Raw genomic sequence first — 10,514 nt, forward strand, 5'->3', positions numbered from 1 at the left:
TGCGTGATGGGCATTATAGAGCGTATGTGATATGATGAACACTGGGTGTTACATGCAATAGATGAATTAACGAATTCCACATCTGAAACTAATGAGGTACTATATGTTGGATAATTGAATTTAAATTTTAAAAAATAAGCTTTTCTACATCTTCATTTTACAAATGAAAAAAACAATTGACCATAAAATGACTCACTCTCATTCAAAAACATTTTGATACAGGAGCACCTGGGTGGCTCAGTGGGCTAAAGCCTCTGCCTTCCAGTCAGGTCATGATCCCAGGTTCCTGGGATCGAGCCCCACATTGGGCTCTCTGCTCTATGGAGAGCCTGCTTCCTCCTCTCTCTCTGCCTGCCTCTCTGCCTACTTGTGATCTCTGTCTGTCAAATAGATAAATAAAATCCTTTAAAAAAATATTTTGATACAAACTTTTGAAATTTAAGTTGCTGTTTGGCTCCCATAAGGTTTGTTAGATTTGTATTCCTCATCTATAAGTCTTAATCAGGGTAGAAAGGATTATTCTCCTGATTCACTTATAATTCATTCATGTATTTATTTTTGAAAATATTTATTGAGCATAAACTATGTTCCAATTACCATGCTAGCTTTGAGGAGATACCTATAAATAAGTCAATTAGCCCCATGGGGCTATGAACAAAAGTGAAAAAATTGATACATAGAGATATATCAGCTTTGAAGCCTTATAAAAAGAAATCTTTTGGGGTGTCTGGAGGCCCAGTCAATTAAGTGTCTGCCTTCAGCTAAGGTCATGATCCCAGGGTCCTGGGATCAAGTCCTGCATTGGTCTCCTTGTTCAGCAGGGAGCCTGCTTCTCCCTCTGCCTGCCACTCCCCATGCTTGTGTTCTCTCTCTTGCTCTCTCTCTCTCTCTCTCCCTCCACCCAGACAAATAAATAAAATCTTAAAAGAAAGAAAAGTAACCTTCTAAGGCCATACATATGCAAAATAATTAAATAAGATACTTAGAATTAAATTAACACAAAAGTTTTAATGAACATGAAAGCTCAATGGAATGGACATTAGAGATAGAGATTTTGAAGTTCCTCTCAGAAAAAAAATACCTAGTTATAGTACTTCATGACAGAACCAGTACTAAAATTGTTCTTTTCTGATAGCTTCCATTAATTGATTAAATGTAACAAGGATAAAGCCTAGAATGGTATCTACTCAAACCCAGCTCAGTCATACACATTCCATTTCTCCCTTTTCTATCTCCTTTCCAGTGCTCTGCCTTGAGTGAAAAGAATAAACGACAGACAAGACAAAGAAACTAAGAGCAGTATTATTATTACCTGTGGCTCAAATCAACAAAGACTATTCCCAAAAGTCCTGCATGATTTGGATATTTCTTTTACTTGATTTACTTTCCCCCTTGTATTTGTTGAAAGAGTAAAAACATGTCGACATCTCTCGAAGAAGAAATTTCAACCATAAAAGAAAAAGAAGAAGTGAGAAGAAAAGAGTTACACTTGCCTCTCTGAATCATATATTTCAAACAATTCTAGGAAATAGTCTCCCAGCGTTGCTCAAGAAAATTATTAACTATGTTTAAATAAACACTGATGCTATTCACTGCAGCTAACCAGAGAGTGACTCCTCACAAATCACAAGTCCACATCTATAGAAAGACTCCTGTCCATTGTAAGGTCCCCAAATTGCCTCTCAAAATAAGCTTTCTGAATTTCTATATTTTAAGTCATAACATTTTAACCACACACCCAGACTTAAGGCAAATCTGTTATCCTGGCTTTACATGAGGCAGTAAGATACAACAAAACAGAAGGTAATTTGATGTGTACAGATTCGCAATCTATGGTTTGTCTCACAACAGAAATCTAAATGTATGCCTCCTTAAAATTCCATTAAGTGTATATATACCACACCCTGGGGATAAAAATATATGTTTATAAAAAATAAAAAATTTTTAAAAAAATTCCATTAAGTGTAACCAAAACTAGGTCAGAAGCCTGTTTTTAAAAGGATATAATTACATTTACAACTTAAAAGGAAGTTGTAAACTCTTTGGAACCTCTAAGTTAATAATTTTGTTGACAAAATGGTATGAGTGGTTTTTATTTACAGGTACTTTTTTTTTTAAGATTTTATTCATTTATTTGACAAGAAGAGATCACAAATAGGCAGAGAGGCAGGCAGAGAGAAAGGAGGAAGCAGGCTCCCCCCGGAGCTGAGAGCCCAATGCGGGGCCGGATCCCAGGACCCCAGGATCTTGACCTGAACCAAAGGCAGAGGCCCCAACCCACTGAGCCACCCAGGTGCCCCATGCAGGTATTCTATTATTGTGATAAAAGTACCTAAAATTGTTAAGATAGCAAATTTTACATTAAATATATAGTAGTGTTAACTATATGTATGTTGTTGTGCATCAGATAACCTAGAACTTTTTCGTTTTGCAAAACTGAAACACTATATCCATGGAACAACTTCCTTTCTCCCTCCTCCAGTTCCTGGAAACACCACTTTATTTTCTGTTTCTAAGGATCTGAATACTTTAGATACTACCTATAGATATAGGTGTAATCATGTAGTTGTTTTCCTTTTGTAGACAGGCTTAGTCCACTTAGCATAATGTCAAGGTTCATCCATGTTGTAGTATATGACAAAATTTCCTTCTTTTTTAAAGGAATAATATTGTGATGTTAATACATATCTGTGCACGCGCACACTTTCTTCATCCATTCAGCTGTACATACATATAGGTCGCTTCTGCCTTTTGGCTATTGTGAATAATGTTACAATAGAAAATGAACATGGCTGTGCAAATATCTCTTCATGACTGTGTTCAATTCTTGTGGTGATATACCCAGAAGTGGATTTGCTGGATCGCATGATAATGCTATTTTTTTTTTTTAAGATTTTCAGAAACCTGTATAGAATTTTTCAGTGACTGCATATTTCACATCCCCATCAACAGTGCACAAAGGGCTCCAAATTTCTCCACATCCTCAGCATCATTTATTATCTTTTTTAAATAGTGGTCCTAACTTCTAAAAGTTGTGAGGTGACAAACTATAATTTTGATTTGCATTTCCGTGATTATTAGTGATGTTGGGCATCTTTTCATATGCTTGTCAGTTATTTGTGTATCTATTTTGGAAAATGTCTATTCAAGTTTTTTGCCCATTTTTTAACCAAGTTACCTTTTTGCGTTTAGTTTGAGGGGTTGTTTATATATTTTTAATATAAACCCCTCATTAGATAGGTTTTCCCCCTTCTCATTCCGTAGGTTACATTTTCATTCTGTTGTTTGTTTCTGGTTGTGCATAAATTTGAAATTTGATGTAGCCTCATTCATGAATCTTCACTTTTCTTGCCTGGGCTTTTGGTGTCATAGCTATGAAATCACTATATCATGAAGATTTTCCCCCATGTTTTCTTTTGAAGATTTATAGTTCCAGGTCTTACAATTAGGTCTTTAATCATTTTGAGTTAACTTTTGTATATGGCATAAAGCAGGGGTCAAACATCGTTTTTCTTGCATGTAAGTCATTTTAACAGCATCATTTTTAGAGACTCCAGTGTGTAACTTTGCACTTTTATCAAAGATCCATTTACTTGAATATGTAAAGGTTTATTTTGGAGCTCTCTAGTTTGTTCCACTGGTCTATATGTCTGTCTTTGCTCTCTATTCTGTTCCATTGGTCTATAGGTCTGTCTCTGCACTAATCACAGATTAGTTTGATTATTGTAGTTTTGTAATAAGTTTTGAAATAAGGAAGTGCCGGGCTTCCAGCTTTGTTTTTCTTACTCAAAACTGTTTTGGCTATTCAGGGTCCCTTGAGATTCTGTATGAATTTACTTCTCTATTTACACACACACACACACACCATTGTGATTTTGAGGCTGTACTGAATCTATAAATGGCTTTGGGTAATATGAATATTTTTTTAAACAGGCAAAAGATTTTAATCAGAAGATGTAGATGACTAACAGGCACATGAAAGTAAGCCTAACATCATTAGGCAAATTGAAAACCATGATAAGATATCCTTATACATCTAAGAGAAAGGCTATATTCTTAAAGGCTGACATTATCAACTGTTACTGAAGAAGAAAAACTGAAAGCTTCCCACAAGGCTGGTGGATATGTAAAACAGTACAGCCACTTCAGAAGAGTCCAGCAATTTTTTAAACAGTTAAATATAAACTTACCATAAATGAGTCACCAACTCTACTTCTAGGTATTAGCATAAGAGAAATGAAAGCATGTGTCCATACAAAGACTTGAACATGAATGTGACAGAAGCATTATTCATAAAAACCCTAAACTGAAAAAATCCAAATGTCTACCTACTGTGGAATGGATAAACAAAATATACTTATACAATGAAATACTATTAAACAATAAAAAGTAACCAACCCTAATATATTCCATAACAACAAGGAACCTCAAAAAAAAAAAAAATCAAGGAACATTTTAGTGTCTGGATACAAGATTGAACCAGTCACATTTTTTTAGCTACACAATATCAAGGAACCTCAAAACATCAAAAATACGATGTTAAGTGAAAGAATTCTAACACAAAAGACCACAAATTTATGAAATTCCCAGAAAAGACAAATCTATATACATCAATAGCACATACTAATTGACTAGGGCTGGGTACAAGGACTGATCACAAAAGTCCCTATGAGAACTTTTTAGAGTTGATGCAAATATTCTAAGATTGGACTGTGGTGATGGTTGCAGAATTATATGAGCTGGCGAAAATTATTAAATTTTACACTTATGGGTAAATCTTATGGCATGTAAATGTTCCTTGATTTTTTTTTTGAGGTTCCTTGTTGTCACAATATTTCAAAATCAAAAGCTAGAAATGATTAAAGTTACTGAGGAAGGCATTTCAAACCTTAGATATGCCAAAACTGAGGCCACTCACACAAGTTAGCCAAAGTGTAAATGCAAAGCAAAAATTTCTGAAGGAAATTAAAAGTGCCATTCCAGTGACCACACAAATGATGAGAAGGAGAAACAGCCTTATTGTTGATGTGGAGAACATTTTAGTGTCTGGATAGAAGATTAAACCAGTCACATTTTTTTAAAGCTAAAGCACAATCTGGAACAAGACCCTAACTCTCTTCAGTTCTATGAAGACAGAGAGGTGAGGAAGCTGCAGAAGAAAAGTTTGAAGCTAGAATAGGTTGGTTCATGAGGTTTAAGGACAGAAGCCACCTTTATAACATAAAAGTGTAAGATGAAGCAAAATGTGCTGATATAGAAGCTGCAGCAAATTATCCAGGAGATCTAGCTAAGATAATAAAGGTGGCCACACTAAACGACAGATTTTCAATGTAGAAAAAGAGTCTTATATTAGAAGATGCCACCCAGGACTTCCACAGCTAGAGAAGTCAATGACTGGCACCAAAACTTCAGAAGACAAGCTGACTCTCTTGTTAGGGGTTAAAGCAAATGGTGACTTTAAGTGGAAACCATTGCTCATTTACCATTCTGAAAACCCCAGGGCCCTTAAGAATTATGCTAAATCTACTCTGCCTCTGCTCTATAGATGGAATAACAAAGCCTGGATGACAGCACATCTATTTACAATATGGTTTACTGAATATCTTAAGCCCACAGTTGAGACCTACTGTTCAGAAAAAAACATTTCTTTCAAAATATTATTGCCCTTTGACAATACATCTGGTCACCCAAGAACTTCTTTGTTGTAGTTTCAAGTTTTTGTTTTAATTCACTAGTTAACATATAATCTGATATTGGTTTCAGGAGTAGAATTTAGTGACTCATCACTTACATTTAACACCCACTGCTCATCACAACAAGTGCCCTCTTTAATATCCATCATCCATATAGCCCATCTTCTGCCCACCTCCTTTCCATCAACCCTCAGTTTGTTCTCTATAGTTAAGAGTCTTGTGGTTTGCCTCCTTCTTCCTCTTTTTGCCCTTCCCCTAAGTTCATTTGTCTTGTTTTTCAACTTCCACTTATGAGTGAAATCATATGGCATTTGTCTTTCTCTGACTAATGTGTTTCACTTAGCTTAATACACTTTAGCTCCAGTGAAGACATACAATGAAATGAAAGTTGTTTCCATGACTGCTAACATAAAATCCATTCTGCAACCCATGGATCAAGAAGTAATTTTCACTTTTAAGCACGTTTATTTAAAAAATACATTGTGTTAAGGCACCTGGGTGGCTCAATGGGTGAAGCCTCTGCCTTCGCTCAGGCCATGATCCCAGGGTTCTGGGATCCAGCCCCAGGCTCTCTGCTCAGTGGGGAGCCTGCTTCCTACTGCTTCCTCCTCTCTCTCTCTGCCTGCCTGCCTCTCTGCCTACTTGTGATCTCTGTCTGTCAAGTAAATAAATAAAATCTTTTTTTAAAATACCTTGTGTAAGTGGTAGCTGCCATAGATAGTAATTCCTCTGATGGATCTTAGCAAATGAAGTTTGGAAACGGTGAATCTTGGAAAGGATTCATCATTATAGATGCAATTAAGAACTTTCATGATTCTGCAGAAGAGGTCGAAATATCAACAAGAGTTTGAAAGAAGTTGTCTCAAACTCTCATGTATGACTCTGAAAGTTCAAAACTTCAGTGAAGTAAATAATTGCAGGTGTGGTGGAAATAGCAAGAGAAATAGAATTAGAAGTGTATCCTGAAAGTGTGACTGAATTGCTTCTATCTCATGATGTAACATTAAAGGATGAAGAGTTGCTTCTTATGGATGAACAAACGAAGTGGTTTCTTGCAAGTGAAGATGGTGTGTATATTGTTGAAGTAACAAAAGATTTAGGATATTACATAAACCTAGCAGATAATGCAGCTGGAGTGTTTGAGAAAACGGATTCCAATTTTGAAAGAAGTTCTATTGTGGGCAAAATGCCATCAAAGAGCATCACATGTGATGTGTGAAAGGAAGAGTCAAACAATGCAGCAAACTTCACTGTCATCTTATTTTTGAAAATTGCCAAAGCCATCCCAGTCTTCAGCAACAATCACCCTGACCAGTCAGCAGTCATCAACATTGAGGCAAGACCTTCCAACACCAAAAAGATAATGATTTACTGAAATCCAAATGATGATTGGCATCTTAACATTAAAGTATTTTTTTGTTTAGATATGTACATTGTTTTTTAGAAATATTATTACATACTTAATAGGATACAGCATAGTGTAAACATAAGTTGTATATGCACCAGAGAAGCAAAAAAATCGACTTGCTTTATTGTGATATTTGTTTTATTGTGGTAGTCTGGAAGCAAACCCACAGTATTTCCAAAGTATGTCTGTACTATGAAAGAATGTTGAATTTTGTCAAATGTTTGTTCTGCAGCAATTGAGATGAACATGTGGTAGTGCCCTTCATTCTTTAATGTGGTATATTACATTGATGATTTTCATATGTTCAATAATCCTTACATTCCAGAAAGAAATCCCACTTTGTCACAGTGTATAATCCTTTTAATATGCTGTTGAATTCAATTAGCTAGTATTTTGTTGAGGATTTTTGCATCTATGCTCATCAGGGATATTGACCTATAATTTTCTTTTCTTGTAATATCTTTGTCTGATTTTGGAATCAGGTAATGCTAGCCTCATTAAAAAAAAAAAAAAAAAAAAGAGGCATTTGTAAATGTTCCCTCCGCTTAAATTTTTTGGAATAATTTGACAGAGATTGATGTTAGTTCTTTAAATGTTGGTATAATACATCAATGAAGCCATCCAGTCCTAGCGTTGCTTTGCTAGAATTTTTTGGTTACTGATTCAATCTCTTTACTGATTACAGATTTTCTGTTTCTTCATGATTCCCTCTTAAGTTGTATGCTTCTAGAACTTAATGTATTCTTTTTAGGTTCTCCCAATTGTAGGCATATAATTTTCCATTTTAGTCTCATGAACCTGCTCATTTCTGTGGAATCAGTTGAAATATCTTTTATTACTATTTTTTGTTATTTGAGTCTTTTTTCTTACCTAGTCTACCTAAGGAATTTATCAATTTTATTGATCTTTTTAAAAAACCAACTCAAAAAAAAAAAACCCTCTTGATTTCTTGTTCAATCTTTATTACTTTCTTTCTTCTGTTAATTTTGGGTTTAGTTTGTTCTTTTTCTAGTTCTTTGAAGTTCATGGTTAGATACTTATGTACAATCTTTCTTTAATGGAGGCATTTACTACCATAAATTTCCCTTCAAGAACTGCTTTTGGTGACTCTGATAAGTTTTCGTATGTTGTCTTTCTATTTTTGTTAGTCTTAGGCCATTTTCTTTTTTTTTTTTTCAAGATTTTATTTATTTATCAGAGGGAGAGAGGGGGAGAGAGCAAGCACAGGCAGACAGAATGGCAGGCAGAGGCAGAGGGAGAAGCAGGCTCCCCGCTGAGTAAGGAGCCTGATGTGGGACTCGATCCCAGGACACTGGGATCATGACCTGAGCCGAAGGCAGCTGCTTAACCAACTGAGCCACCCAGGCGTCCCAGTCTTAGGCCATTTTCTAATTTTCCTTCTGATTTCTCCTTTCATTCATTGGTTTATCAAAAATGTATTGTTGGGAGGCACCTGGGTGGCTCAGTACTCTAAATGTTTGCTTTTGGCTCAGGTCATGATCCCAGTATCTTGAGATTGAGCCCCACGGGGGGGGGGGGGTCTCTGCTCAGCCGAAAGCCTGCTTCTCCCTCTCCGCTACCCCTCCCCGCCCATGCTCTCTCTCAAATAAATAAAATCTTCTTTTTTTAATTAAAATTGAAATAAGTGTATTTGGGGACACCTGGATGGTTCAGTTGGTTGAGCAACCGACTCTTGATTTCAGCTCAGGACATAATCTCAGGGCCTGAGATCAAGCCCAGCATCAGGTTCCCTGCTCAGTGGGGAATCTGCTTGAAAATTCTCTCCCTCTCTTTACCTCCCCCCACTCATGCACTCTCTCTCTCCCACTGAAATGATTCAATCTTTAAAAAAATAAATTTTCAAAAATGTATTGTTTGGCTCCCACATATTTGCATTTTGGGGGGTTGTTTGTTTAGGGGATAGGGGTTTCATTCCATTGTGGTCAGAAAAGATACTGGGCATGATTGTAACACTCTTAAATTTGGTAAGTCTTGGTTTATGGCCTAAACATAATCTATCCTGGAGAATTTTCTGTGTATACTTGAGAAGAATATATTCTGATGTTAAATGGAATTTTCTGTATATGTCTTGTTAGACCCAGTTGGTCTATAGTTCTGTTCAAGCCCTCTGTTTCTTTACTGATCTTCTGTCTGGTTGTCCTATCCATGATTAAAAGTTGCATATAGAAATGGACTTCTATTACAGTGTTACTACTATTTTTCCTTCAATCCTATCAGCATGTGCTTCATATATCTGGGTGCCATGTTGTTAGGTGCATACATATTTATTCGTGTTGTGTTTTCCTGGTAAATTGATCCCCTAATACTAAATAATATCTCTGTCTCTTGTGATAATTTTTGGCTTAAAATCTATTTGTTTGGTACACATATAGCCACTACTGCTCTCTTGGCTACTATTTGTATGGAATATCTTTTTTTATCCTTTCACTTTCAGACTATGTGCATCCTTATATCTAAAATAAGTGTCTATCTTAAGCAACTAATAAATCAAAACAGAAAAACAGACAATAATACAATAATCACAGGGCTTCAATACCCTGCTATAAGCAATGAATAGATTGTTTAGACAGGGAAAAAAAATAAATCTTGTAATTGAAGTAGACTCTCAAATAAATGGATTAAATAGACATATACAACATTCCACCTGAAAGGAGCAGAATACACATTCTTTTCAAGTACATATGAAACATTCTCCAGAATAGATCATACGATAGTTCACAAAATACATTGTAGCCAATTTAAAAAGACTGAAATATTGAAAAGGAATGAACACTTCCAAACTCATTCTACAAAGTCAGCATTACTTTAATATCAAAACCAGGTAAATGCACAATAAGAAAACTTAAGACCAATATTCCTGATCAACATAGGTATAAAAATTCTCAACTAAATATTAGCAAATGGAATTTAAGAATGTATTAGAAGTATTATATGCAATGACCAAGTAGGATTCATCCCTATGATGCAAGGAGAGATCAACATATGAAAATCAATAAATGTAATATATCACACCAATGAAATGAAAAATAAAAACCACATAATCATCTTAGTAGATACAGAAAAACATTAAAAAATACAGCATTCCTTCATGATAATAGTCATTTAACAGACTATATATAGAAGGAACATAACTCCACATTATAAAAGACATATACAACAAACCTACAGCTAACATTATACTTAATGGAGGGAAATTGAAAGCACTTCCTCTATGATCAGGGACAAGACAAGGATGTCCATTCTCATCACTCCTATTCAATATGGTACTGGAAGTCCTAGCTAAAGCAATTAGGAAAGACAAAGAAAGAAGAGCACCCAAGCCAAAAAGAAAGAAGAAAAATTATCATTATTTGCTTATAATCTGATCCTATATAAAGAAATTCCCAACTGGC

At 35.4% G+C, this 10,514-nt stretch overlaps 1 pseudogene; it reads left to right on the plus strand.

The window, feature by feature from the left end:
- Positions 1–4,718: 4,718 nt before the first annotated feature.
- LOC123394313 lies at positions 4,719–7,057 on the plus strand (annotated as a pseudogene).
- Positions 7,058–10,514: the final 3,457 nt, after the last annotated feature.

The sequence above is a fragment of the Mustela putorius genome, unplaced genomic scaffold, assembly GCF_011764305.1.
Source record: "Mustela putorius furo isolate JIRA1106 unplaced genomic scaffold, ASM1176430v1.1 tig00003834_pilon_pilon_pilon, whole genome shotgun sequence".
NCBI lineage: Eukaryota > Metazoa > Chordata > Mammalia > Carnivora > Mustelidae > Mustela > Mustela putorius.